This window comes from Mustela lutreola, chromosome 2, assembly GCF_030435805.1.
Source record: "Mustela lutreola isolate mMusLut2 chromosome 2, mMusLut2.pri, whole genome shotgun sequence".
In the NCBI taxonomy this organism is placed as follows: Eukaryota; Metazoa; Chordata; class Mammalia; order Carnivora; family Mustelidae; genus Mustela; species Mustela lutreola.
In genome coordinates, this window is record NC_081291.1 from 15711473 (window position 1) to 15723683 (window position 12211).

General features: G+C 48.1%; 1 long non-coding RNA gene across 1 annotated transcript; it reads right to left on the reverse strand.

Annotated features, from left to right (window-relative positions):
- Positions 1-84: 84 nt before the first annotated feature.
- On the reverse strand, positions 85-3863 carry LOC131823829 (uncharacterized). Its single transcript, XR_009350670.1, has 3 exons — positions 3517-3863; positions 2726-2857; positions 85-2079 (listed from the first exon to the last, which is right to left on the reverse strand). It is a non-coding gene; the product is annotated as an uncharacterized LOC131823829 (long non-coding RNA).
- Positions 3864-12211: the final 8348 nt, after the last annotated feature.

A 12211-nucleotide genomic window follows, 5' to 3' on the forward strand; every position in this document is an offset into this window, starting at 1 on the left:
ACCCTCTCCCCACCATGGAGAGGCGAGGAAGCAGTGAGTGAAGAGGGTCCCGGCGAAGCCCTCACAGAAAAGAACCATGCAAAAGATAGTTGAGCTGTATCCTATTTGTCTGATGCTCTGAATTCAGGGTCTTAAAAAGCATATTTCCCAAGCCCATATTCAGCACACATGACTTCACGGTTTTGTTTTTTTGTTTTTTGTTTTTTTTTTTTACAGAGGGTTTTAAAGGAAACACTCTTCTGTGAGTTTATTTCTTCACCTTCACCAGTAGTGCACAGGTTGTGTCACATTTGCTTAGGTTTCCCCCCCCACCCCTTGCCCCCTTTTATCCTCACGGCATCTCCCTCAATAAAGCTGTTGCCTGTCTAATCCCATCTTGGCCCCTGCTTCTAGGAGGATTTAAACTGGGTTCCATTTTGACTTGGGGGTGCTGCCAATTGAAGCCTCGTGTGCCCCCCTCCCCAGGGTGTGGCTCCGATGGCGACAAGAGAGCAAGTGGCAAGAAGCAGGCTGTCAGTACAGCCTCAACTGCCACCCCCCGCCCTCCCAAGGAACAGGAGGCCAGGCACCCCCCTGGCCGCCTCTGGGCAATGACTGAGCACGGCAGGAGCACGGCAGGGGCACAGCAGGGGTACAGCAGGGGTCCCCGGTGCCACACGGTTCCCACCCAATGATGGGGACTCTTCTAATGGGGAAGTTCAGTCTCGGGAGACCCCAGCGGCCTGGCCAAGATTTTCTCAGAACTGCCCTGCAGCCTGTGGCCTGTGCTTCTTCCCCTCTGTCCTCCTCTCCCTCCCTGCTTCAGCAGGAGGGCTGGGCTGATAGGTCAGAAGGCTCCCCCTGCCTGTTCCTGCTCCCTCAAACCCTTGCTTCCTCACAGGTGTTTCCCCAAATAACCCTCTTGCATGTCTAATCCCATTTTGCTGTCTGTTCCTCAGAGGATCAGACAAGTAATGGATTCCCTTCACTACAAAAATTGATTTGTATAAACCCAGATCGTTTGTAGCAAAACTATATCCCAGGTAATCGAATAGTTACAATAAAGGTATTATAACTGGATGTACCAGAAAATTGGGTTGTATGATCACACTACCTCGGTTTCCTAAGGGAGTGGATTGTATTTCTAAGTGAGGATTATCTGTGCTAAGAATGACCACTTCTTATTGCCTTCCCCACCCCTTTACTGGGACCTTCTTTCAGTAATTCAGAAATCACCTGCTCAGCAATCATATCCTAATCCCTCCCACCCTGCTTCCTGCCCCACCCCTGCCAACATGGCTCTGGAATCCCATTCTATCCTGAGAGAGGAAGGGAACCCTGGATCTGTACAGGTGACAGAGATATGGATATTTTAAGCTAAGCTGCTATTCCCTCCCTAGTCTACCTCCCACAAATCTCTCTCCTTATTCTCAACCATCCGTTCTTCCTCTTCCAGTGGGATGATCGCTATCCCACCATGAAGATATGAGACTAGGAGAGAAGGTTGCAAGTTGAGGGTCAAGGCTTTGCCTTTGCAGTGAGAAAGAGAAAACAGTCCATGGCAGCAGGCTCAGACCAGCCAGGGGCTCACAGCTAGACTGTGAAGTTCTGCTGTGGAACAAAGCCAGTCTCACAGATCCCAAAGTCTGACAATACAGGACCATTCCGTGGTCATGTCTGAGGGCAGACAATATCATGGCCACTATGTAAACCATAAAAACCAACGTTCCCCACCCCAAGCTAACACAAGTGAAGGCTGTCTCTTTACCAACCACAGCTTAAGCTCTGCTGCTTTTGTTTCACGTTCTATATAAAAATTGAGATACCCGATCATAGAATTGATCCTGCTTCCTTGAAACTGCCCCCACGGTACCTCACACAAGTTCTATTGTAAGTTCTTTGTAACACCTTTGGACTGAGATGTCCCTGGACTCATAGAGACAGGTATGCAGTCTCCCTCATTGCAACAAATCAGTAAATCCAACTTTGTTCCTGGTGGTCTTTGCCTATGGACAGAGACAGGTGGTCCACATGTGGCCAGGTTCTGGCCTGTCCTGGGACTTCAGCTCCCGGGCCTGTTTCCAAGGTGCTGGATCCATCCTATGAGAGAGAGAGAGAAGAAACTGAAGTCAAGACAATGACCAAAAAAAGAAAAAAAAAAAAAAAAAAAAAAAAAAAAGGTTTCATACACATAGCAGAGGTATAGATGAATTTCCTGACTCCAGTTCTCATTCTAACTAGTGGCTCTGTGGCCTTGAAAAATTCATACAAAATGGGAGCTCCATGTGTCCCTCACAGACCTGCAAAGTAAGTCTTAAACAAGTCAAGGACAAGAACAAGCTGAGACCAATGGCCAACATACAAAAAGTGCTTGCTTGTGGATGGGAGAAACTGGCAGGGTGAGGGAAAGGTGGAAGGTACCGAGAACATGATGGGGAAAGTCGGATCATCTCAGGGAGAGAGAATAGTTAAGAACATCAGAGGGAAACAAAGCTGCACATGGAACCTTGGAGGCAGGCCAAGTTCATCCCCGCTGGGAATCCTCTGCCCTTGAAGTATCACTCAGCCAAGGGAAAATAGATGTGGGGAGGAAATGGTGTGGGGCTGGCAAGATTGGGCAGAGAAGCACCCAGGGAGGGGTCAGGGAGAAGAGGAGAGGGACATCTCTCCCTGGGAATGGAGTTCAAAATCCACCTCTGAATGCCAGCTGAAGCGGGGGCCCCAGATGGGCAAGCGTTCCCCTTACCTTTATGTGTCAGAAGGAAGCTAGACTCCAGAGCAGATGCCTGCGGCCCAGCCTCAACAGCAGCCTTTATCATATTCTCTCGACTCCACCTTGGGTTCTCCAAGCAGCCACCAATTTAGAAAATACACAGGCCTTTCAAGAGAAACAACAGATCAGTAATGAGGGTGGCCTTCCAGAGACTCAAGAGGCCAAAATCAACAGCCCAACTTCCAACGAGTGAGGGGGAAGCCTTCAGGAAAACACGCTTTTTTTTTTTTTTTAAAGATTTTATTTATTTATTTGACAGAGAGAGAGAGAGATCACAAGTAGGCAGAGAGGCAGGCAGAGAGAGAGAGAGGAGGAAGCAGGCTCCTCGCCCAGCAGAGAGCCCGATGTGAGACTCGATCCCAGGACCCTGAGATCACGACCTGAGCCGAAGGCAGAGGCTTTAACCCACTGAGCCACCCAGGCGCCCCGGAAAACACGCTTTTAAGGAGGAAGGAGACGAAAGGGGCCATGAGCTCGAGGAACAGACAGGTGCCTGAAGGAATTCTGCACTTCCCACCTGGGCCCCGTGGGAGGAGCGGCAGGGGCCGCGGCAGCAGGGCCCGAAGCCTCGCCATCCTTGCACACTGCCATCCGTCCGAGCTGCGGACTTCAACTGTGGCAGGATGTCGGGTCCCAACGGGGGAGATGCATGCTCACCACCACCCCCCCGCCCCGGTAAAGGCGGGCCCAAACCCTGGATGGGGTGTCTGCTAGAGCAAACCTCTTCTGTCCTCGGGGGGTGAATACGTTTACCAGAAACTCACCCGGCCAGCCCGTGGCAGTTTCATGGATAAACGAGCTCGTTCTCCATCCGCCCACGTCCTCGACTGGGGGTCCTGGCAGTTTCCTCCCTCGCACGCCGCTGTGGCCTCAGCCCTGCCTTCGACGGGCTTCTGCGCGCCGATCGGTGCCCTCTCCCTGGAAACCCACGTGCAAGGCCCCTTTGCGGGCCGGGCCGGGTCGGGCCGGAGCCCACCGCCTTCGCGGTGCTGTCCCACCCTCACCGGAGGGCCGTTCTCTGCAGTGTGCGGAGCGGGCCAGCGTGCGGAGGGAAGAGAACCGACTCGACTTCGCGAGACCAACGGCGCCAACCGCCTGCAGAGACCAGCCAACCGCCACCCGGCCCCGCCCCGCACGCCCCCGCCCCGCACGCCCCCGCCCCGCACGCCCCCGCCCCCGCATGGCTCCGCCCCCACACGCCCCCGCCCTCCGCCCCCGTCAGGCTCCGCCCCAACCCGGCTTCGCTTGGCCCCGCCCTGCCAGGCCCCGCCCCCGCCCCATCTCGCTCCTCTCCGCTCCCGCCCCTCCCCTCTCCAGCAGGTCCCCCCCTACACCACGCCCCTGCCTCGTCCATTTCCCAATCCTCACAAGTCCAGCCCCACCCGCGCCCGCCACGCCCTCGCTCCGCCTTGGCCTCCCGCTCCCTCCCCTCCCTTAAGCATCGCCCACGGGGTCTCCTCCTCCAAACCTCAGGGTCTCTCTCACTTTCTGGGCCTCTGCGGCCCAGGCCCCAGGTGTCTTTTGCGCCAACTGTCCACATCCTGGTCCGTTTCAAACATAGTTTAAAATCACGACTTGGAAGTGGGCGGCAGGATGGAGAGCAGGGACAGCTGGTTTGGATACAGGTCTCAAGACCTGCCTTATTCTACCCTGGGAGGCGAGAAGGAAGAAAGGATCTGCGTTGTCTGGCCTCAGGGCTCTTGCCTCCCAGCCCCAGGATGAGAGCTTTTCCTCAGGACGTAGGGAGATCTGGAAAGATGAGGATCTTTGCATGGGGATTTTTGTTGTTGGTGGTATTTTGGGGGCAGCTCTTGGAGATGTCTGGGAGAAAGATGTCCCCTGAACACCAGCAGTCCTATGTGTAGTGGTCCTCTTATGGCAAGAGCTCTTTCATTGGGATTTGCTGGAAGAATTTGACCAGCCAAGGGGATGAAGCTCGTGATTCCCTTCCGCTTTCCGCACGTTATCGCTTGTGCAGCATCTCGGGGCATCTGTTCCGTAGAAGCTCATCCCTAGTGTAGCCATTATCTTCAAAACCTTCTTCCTGATTGTTTGGGTCCCTTAAAGAACCAGGGAAAGAGAACTTGAGAAATGTCAACTGAGAAACTTGAGAAGGGACTAAAACATTGTAGAAGTGTCCACACTCTCCAGAGTGCCACCCTCTCCAGCGAGCCTTTGGGTATTTTTATTTTTTACTTTTTTTCTGGATGGCCTGAATATGGGTTTCCTCTCCCCTTCAGGTGAGAACAATATTAGCTTGCTATTAAAGAAACAGTAGTTCTCTCTGCAAAGGTTTGGAATTAAGATTAAAGCTTGAGGTGAGCCTGTTTCTTACAGGTGCAGAATCTACCACCTTCTAGCTGCTCTGGTCGTCGTGAGGGCCATGATAGAGTGCATGATTTCTTTTTATAGCATCCAAAATGCAAGTTATTACTTAAAGGATATTGCTAGGAAATCATTGCAATATGCTTTAATTGGTTTTTAAGATTAATGTAGCTTGTTTGCTAATGTAAGTAACTTGCAATGCATTTTCTGTTACCTTGGGAGGAATGCTAGAAAAAGAAGCTCCAAATTGGGAAAACTGAATGAAAACGGGCAGAGTCCTCATCACATTTTCTTACTGCCCCTGCAGCCTCAGCCTAACGTTCCTCGTCTAGTTTAGAATTGTCTTAGTAGCTCAAGAGAGCATGCCCCACTCCTTGAATGAATGGATGAATGCAATCACCTAAGGTTTGTAATCTCCTCCCCCAGCCCCCTTCCGCATCCCATCTGCCACGAATGGGAACCTTTCCTTCTAGCACTTCACGTGGCAGCTGCTTTTCCACCCACGCTAAGCCTTCGCTCCCTGTCTTCCACATCGTATGTATTCGATAGGAGTGAATCAAAATGACTGAATTGAGTTGGATACCCAGCAGAACAGATAGCATGCAGTTTAGTGCCACCTGTTCTAAAATTCTTCATGCAGACCAAAGCAGATGTGATTCCATGTTCAATTACTGCTCAACTCTTGGCAAGGATCTGAAGACAGATAGAAACATCTTGATCTCTTTGTGCAAGAAGTCGGCTTGCAGCATCTGTAGCAAGTGTAAATTTTTATCTCAAAAATCGATGTCTCTGGCCTAGAGAAAATAAATTAGATTGATTTTTTTTTTTTTTAACACCAAAGACAGAGACTTCATTATCTCGAAAGGGGTTTGTTATCCATGTTATTTAAGGAAAACGTAATTGAAGATACAACTTCATCCTGGGTATCCTGGACTGATTTGGCACTAGACGTTTCTTTAAAAGGTATAGGGCACTTTTGTCTTCGTTACTGGAAGTATCTCTGTAGCCAGTGCCTCTCAGAGAGACTATCTGCCGAAATATCACTGGGTTGCCATTCAGGAGGAATTGAGAAAGATTTCTGGAAAGATCTAATCCCTGACTGGAAGGATCTCCTCTGAAGAACGTTATTTTCCCATTGTCCTTCCTTCAGCGGGGCCTCAGTTTCTGCATCTGTAAAATGAATGGGCTGGTCGCCGGATAATCTTGACCATTCATCCTAATTATAACTTTCACAATTCTTTTTTTGTTTGTTTGTTTTTATTTTTGCCAGCAGAAATGAAGGGCAATTATTCAGCTAATGCCAAATGATAAATGTTAGGTTTTTTTGTTTTTTTGTTTTTGTTCTTTTTTTTTTTTTTAAGATTTTATTTATTTATCTGACAGAGTGAGAAATCACAAGTAGGCAGAGGCAGGCAGAGAGAGAGGGGGAAGCAGGCTCCCCACTGAGTGGGGAGCCCAATGTGGGGCTCGATCCTAGGACCCCGAAATCATGACCTAACCTGAAGGTAGAGGCTCAACCCACTGAGCACCCCTTTTGCTGTTGTTCCTAAAAGTGATTCTGTGGGCAGCTGGGTGGCTCAGTTGGTTAAGCCTCTGCCTTCAGCTTGGGTCATGATCCCAGGATCCTGGGGTTGAGTCCCCCATCAGGCTCAGTGCTTGGCGGGGAGCCTGCTTCTCCCTCTTCCTCTGCCTGCCGGTCCCCCTGCTTGTGCAGTCTCTCTCTCCATCAGATAAATAAATAAAATCTTAAAAAAAAAAAGTGATTCTGTAAGGAAAGACTTCTGCTGTCACTAGGTCACCCAAAGTGTTTGTGTCCATAGGTAAGTCTTTGCATTTCAAATAGAAGCTCTGAAAATAGCAAGAGAATAAAGTCTGGCCTCTGTAGACGAGGCATTGCTTAGCATGAGTCACAGACTGTCTTTAAAATACTGGAAATCTTAATTAGTGTTTTTTCTTCCTAAGTCAATTTTATTGAGATGTAATTGACCTACCTTTAAACGTACACAGTTGAAGTGTACTGCTGATCAGATTTGACAAACAATTGCTCCCAGAGAAACCGCCACCCCTATCATCCCTAAATGTTCCCTCATGTCCTTTTGTCCACAGTCCTCATCAGACTGGGTCTTCAGTGTACATACATCATCCCTTCACATCTCCCCCCTCCCTTTTTAAAAAGAGATTTTATTTATTTCTTTGACAGAGATATATTGAGAGGGAACACAAGCAGGAGGAGTGGAAGAGGGAGAAGCAGGCTTCCTGCCGAGCAGGGAGCTTTATGCAGGACTCGATCCCAGGACCCTGGGATCATGACCTGGGCTAAAGGCAGACGCTTAATGACTGAGCCACCCAGATGCCCCATCGCATCCCATTTTTTGACTTTCCTAGTGACACAGAGGTGAACAAAGACCATATACCTGCGCTCAGGAGGCTTACACTCTAGCACTGTAGGGTGAGCCCAAGTCCCAGCTTAACCAATTCAGTCTCTCTTACTGGGTAAGGACACAAGACTCTGTTTAGACCTTTGGAGGATGCCCCATGAGGGGGAATCCCCTTACACTTAAAATAAATCGCTTTTTCCCTTTGGGGTGCCCGGGTGGCTCAGTGTGTAAAGCATCTGTCTTTGGCTCACGTCATGATTCCACGGTCCTGGGATTGAGCCCTATGTTGGGTTCCTACTGTGTGAGGAGTCTGCTTCTTCCTCTCCCTGTGTGTGCTCTCTCTCTCAAATAAATAAATAAAATCTTAAAAATACCAAAACAAAACAAAAGGTGACTGGGTGGCTCAGTTGGTTAAGCGTTTGCCTTTGTCTTGGGTCATTGTCCCTGGGTCCTGAAATGGAGCCCTGGATCTGATTGGGCTCCCTGCTCAGTGGGAAGTCTGGTTCTCCCTCTCTCTTTGCCACTCCCAACTACTCCCAAAGGTTCTTTCACTTTCAAATAAATACATAAAATCTTTAAACAAACAAACAATCAAACAAAAAGAAAATTGCTGGGGTGCCTGGGTGGCTCAGTGGATTAAGCCTCTGCTTTCGGCTCAGGTCATGATCCTGGGGTCCTGGGATCGAGCCCCACAAGGGGCTCTCTGCTTGGCAGGCAGCCTGCTTCCCTTCCTCTCTCTCTGCCTGCCTCTCGGCCTAGTTGTGACCTCTTTCTGTCAAATAAATAAATAAATAAAATCTTAAAAAAAAAAAAGAAAGAAAGAAAATTGTCCCCCCCCCACAGGATGAGGAAGTTCTTACTGTGTCTTTTACAGCTGAACACCAATGGAATCTTCTCTTCTGTGCCCCCCCCCCCACCTTTTTTTTGGCAAGAGCTCTGGAAGCCCGTCCCAGAGCTGAGTGGGTAATAGAGGGGAGCAGAATTGCTGGATTCTTCAGATGCATTTTGTTCTCCTTTTCTTGAAGGTGGTAGCTTATTTTAGAAAAACACTCAGTCCACAAGAATTATTTATTTTTCTGTAGAATCATGATGTAATAGCAAATGGGACAAACAATGTAGAATAAGATGGCAAAGTTAGATACAGGGCTGGTTAATATCCTACAGAGGCACGAAATCATAACCTCTGAGGTTTTCTTTTCTGCTGGACAGAGTTCATTTACATCTCTACTTGACAAAAATCATTCTCAACTTACCAATTTTCTGCAAATGAACATACACTCTTAACAGAGTCTAGGTCCCAATCAATAGTAAGTCAACCACAAATTTCATTTCCTTATAGCACTGGATGATCTTTAGCTGAACTTGTTAGACAATGCTCTGGGAGACGTTCAGTTCATCCTTTTGCATAATTTTCAAGTTTTGGATAATCTATCTTTACACGATTGACAATACTCCTGCAAAATAATAGCCAAGCCTCATTAGACCAAAGGGACAAGTGCCTCTTCCATGACCTGTTGAGATGTTGCAGCTTTATATCAGGTGTCTTTCTCCCCAGATCTCTCCTCTATCACCCGGGGGAGTTGTTAGTGTCTCAGTACAACCTGATAAATGAGTTGTTTCTTGCAGCTTCGTGTTTGGTGTCTTCCTGTAATGGGAAAGGCCATTGCCTAAGAGTGTTTGGCTTTCTTGAGAAAAAGTGGGACTCTGAGTAAAAAGACTGATTCATTCTTCTTTGGCAACTTTATTATTTTATTTACTTATTTTTAAAGATTTTATTCACTTATTTGAGAGAGAATGAGAGAGAGTATGAGCAAGAGAAGGGGCAGGGCGAGAAGCAGACTCCTCGCCGAGCAGGGAGCTGGATGTGGGGCTCGATCCCAGGACTCTGGGATCATGACCTGAGCAGAAGGCAGACGCTTAACCGACTGAGCACCCAGGCACCACTTCTTCAGGAATTTTAAAACTGAGCTTTTTGTGACTTTATTTATAGAAAGACATCTAAGAAAAAGAAGGGAAATAGGCTGATCCTGAGTCATCGTAATCCCTATGCCAAAGGTCCCTGAGAAGACCTGCCCTAAAGCCCCACAGGTCTATGTCGTTTGGAGCATCAAAATACTGAGTGAAGACATCAACAGCCACTAAAAACTTTTACAAATACATTTTAAAAAATTGAATAATGGTTGACCTGCAATATTAATATTGTATGAGTTTCAGACACTGTGGGAAGTGCAGTCACTGCACAAAGTTATTACAGTATTATTTGATGTGGTTTGAAGTGGTGGGGTTTGGAGTCCGTGGCGAAGAAAGAATTCTTGAGACTTCTTTTGAGACCTATTTGTTTTGTTTTTAAGATTTTATTTATTGGAGAGAGACAGAGATAGCAAGAGAGAGCACAAGCAGGGGAGGAGAGGGAGGAGACTCCCTGCTGAGCAGGGACCCCCCCCCCCCCCCCCACAGTTCTCAATCCCAGGGTCCTGGGAGCATGATCTGAGTTGAAGGAAGATGCTTAATCGACTTGAGCCATCCAGGTGCGCCCCACCCCCACCCCCGCCAAAAGGTGGTTTTATTAAAGCACAAGGATAGGACCCATGGGTAGAAAGAGCTGTTCTGGGATTGCGAGGAGCAATTGATTATATACTATGGAGTTGGGGGAATTAAAAGAAGAGAGAATTTTCCAGAAGGACTATCATCTGGTAAAGAAGACTCACAGTGGCCTGGCTGTTGTCAAACTCAGGTTGCTTTTCCCTCTGGCAAGGCACTAACAGAAGACAGTCGGGAGTTTCCTGATGCAATGTTATACTTTGCCTGCCTCAAGTATTTGTCAATGGACTGCAGGTCATAAGGAGGTTTAATTTTATCTACATTTCCTGCTGCCCTTGTTCCCCACATTATTATTATTATTATTATTATAATTATTATTATTTTTAATTTGACAGACAGAGATCACAAGTAGTCAGAGAGACAGGCAGAGAGCAGGCTCCCTACTGAGTAGAGAGCCCGAGGCGGGGCTTGATCCCAGGAATTTTAAAACTGAGCTTTTTGTGATCATGACCGGAGCCAAAGGCAGAGAGGCTTAATCCACAGAGCCACTCAGCTGCTCCTCCCCACATCGTTATTGACTATATTCCCTATGCTGTATTTCCTATCCCTGTGACTTATTTATTTTATAAATGTTAGTTTGTACCTCTTCATTCCCTCTACCTCTTTTGCCAACCCCCTTCCCCCACCGATCTCCCTTCTGGCAACCACCAGTTTGTTTTATTTATGAAGGTATTTCTGTTTTTTTTTCCCCCCATTTGTTTTGTTTTTAAGATTCCACCTATAAGTGAAATCCTGTGGTATTTGTCTTTCTCTGTCTGACTTATTTCACTTAGCATTGTACCTTCTAGATCCATCCATGTTGTTGTGAACATAGATGCATTTTAGAGTGCCACCTGGCGTCTTGGAGGACCCTCCCTTGTGCCTCCCTAAACAGGAGGCTGGAGTCCACCGCTAGGTCTGTCACTTTCTTGGAGGTGACATTAGGTAAAAGTCACACATTCTTTGTATGTCTTCATTTAAACTTAAAAAAAGAAAGAAGAGGAAGAAGGCAGTTAGCCCTCCAGGACTCAGCAGGGTGGTTATTAAGAACCAATTCAGAGTTTATTGAGCTGTTAAGTGCCAGGCACCCAGTGCTGCACGTGGAATAAAGCTGAAGTGATGTTTGTGAGGGTACTTTGCACATCAAAAGAGAAGGTGTCATTAGTCAAGATCAAAGGCCCATGACAGCTTGCAGGCTGGGCCTCCCGGGTGGTTACAGGGATCAGGGGCAAGATGGGAGTGATAGTGGGAGGAGACTTAGCCTGGTGGGATGTCCCATGATCCCGATGGTGTTCAGCCTGTAAATGAGCCCAGGTAACACTGCGGGTGGCTGGCAACCAAGCAATTAGTGTCTCTTGAAAAGAAAGGGATCAAGAATGGAACTTGTTCCTACTAGTCTCCCGAGCCCCACGGAGCCCACACAGGGTTCAAAGTACACACTGAGTGCAAGTCTGAGGCTGTGCGAGTGGCTCTTTGATTCACTCCCCCAGGCCTGTGGACTTGGATTTTGGCTAAAAACATAGGCTTTCCTAAAAAAACAGAGCAGTCACAAAACGAATTTCTGAGTAGCCCTTCCCATAAAAGCAGGCTGCTTTCCCTGAGCTCCGAGGAGCAGCCTGAACCCCTAGCAGTCCTAGTCCCAAGGTTGGGTTCTGAACAGATTTTAGTCCCTCCAGCATGGGTCTTTGAGAGGTCAGATCTGAACGTCTTGGGCCACAGGAAGAACAGATGAAGGGCTTTGAAGTCACCTCAGTAGCTGGTGCTGGGACTCCTCTTTCCAAGGGGGAGACCAACAGTGTCCCTCCCAGGGTTGGTTGTCAGCACCCTGGAGACATCTTGGCTTGGGAGGATCATCAGTTGAAGAGTGTATTGAGCATGGAGTTCTGAGTCACTGGAGGTGTGTAGAAGAAGCTTCCAGCAGGGTGTGAGCAGCGTTTCTGCTGCTACACCTTCTAGTCTTTTCCAGCCAGTAGCCTCTCAGGGAGTAACCTGGGATCTCTGACCAGAAGGGGGTGAAATCTGGCCAAACCGGTTTGAGGACCTGGGGGTGGGGAGTGGGGAAGAGAGGCTCAAAGTCTTAAATGATGGACTTAATAGAGGCTTGCAGGTCTGTAATACTCTTTTGAGACATTTAACAGCCACAGAATCCTGAGTTTTAACAAATTTTAAATATATG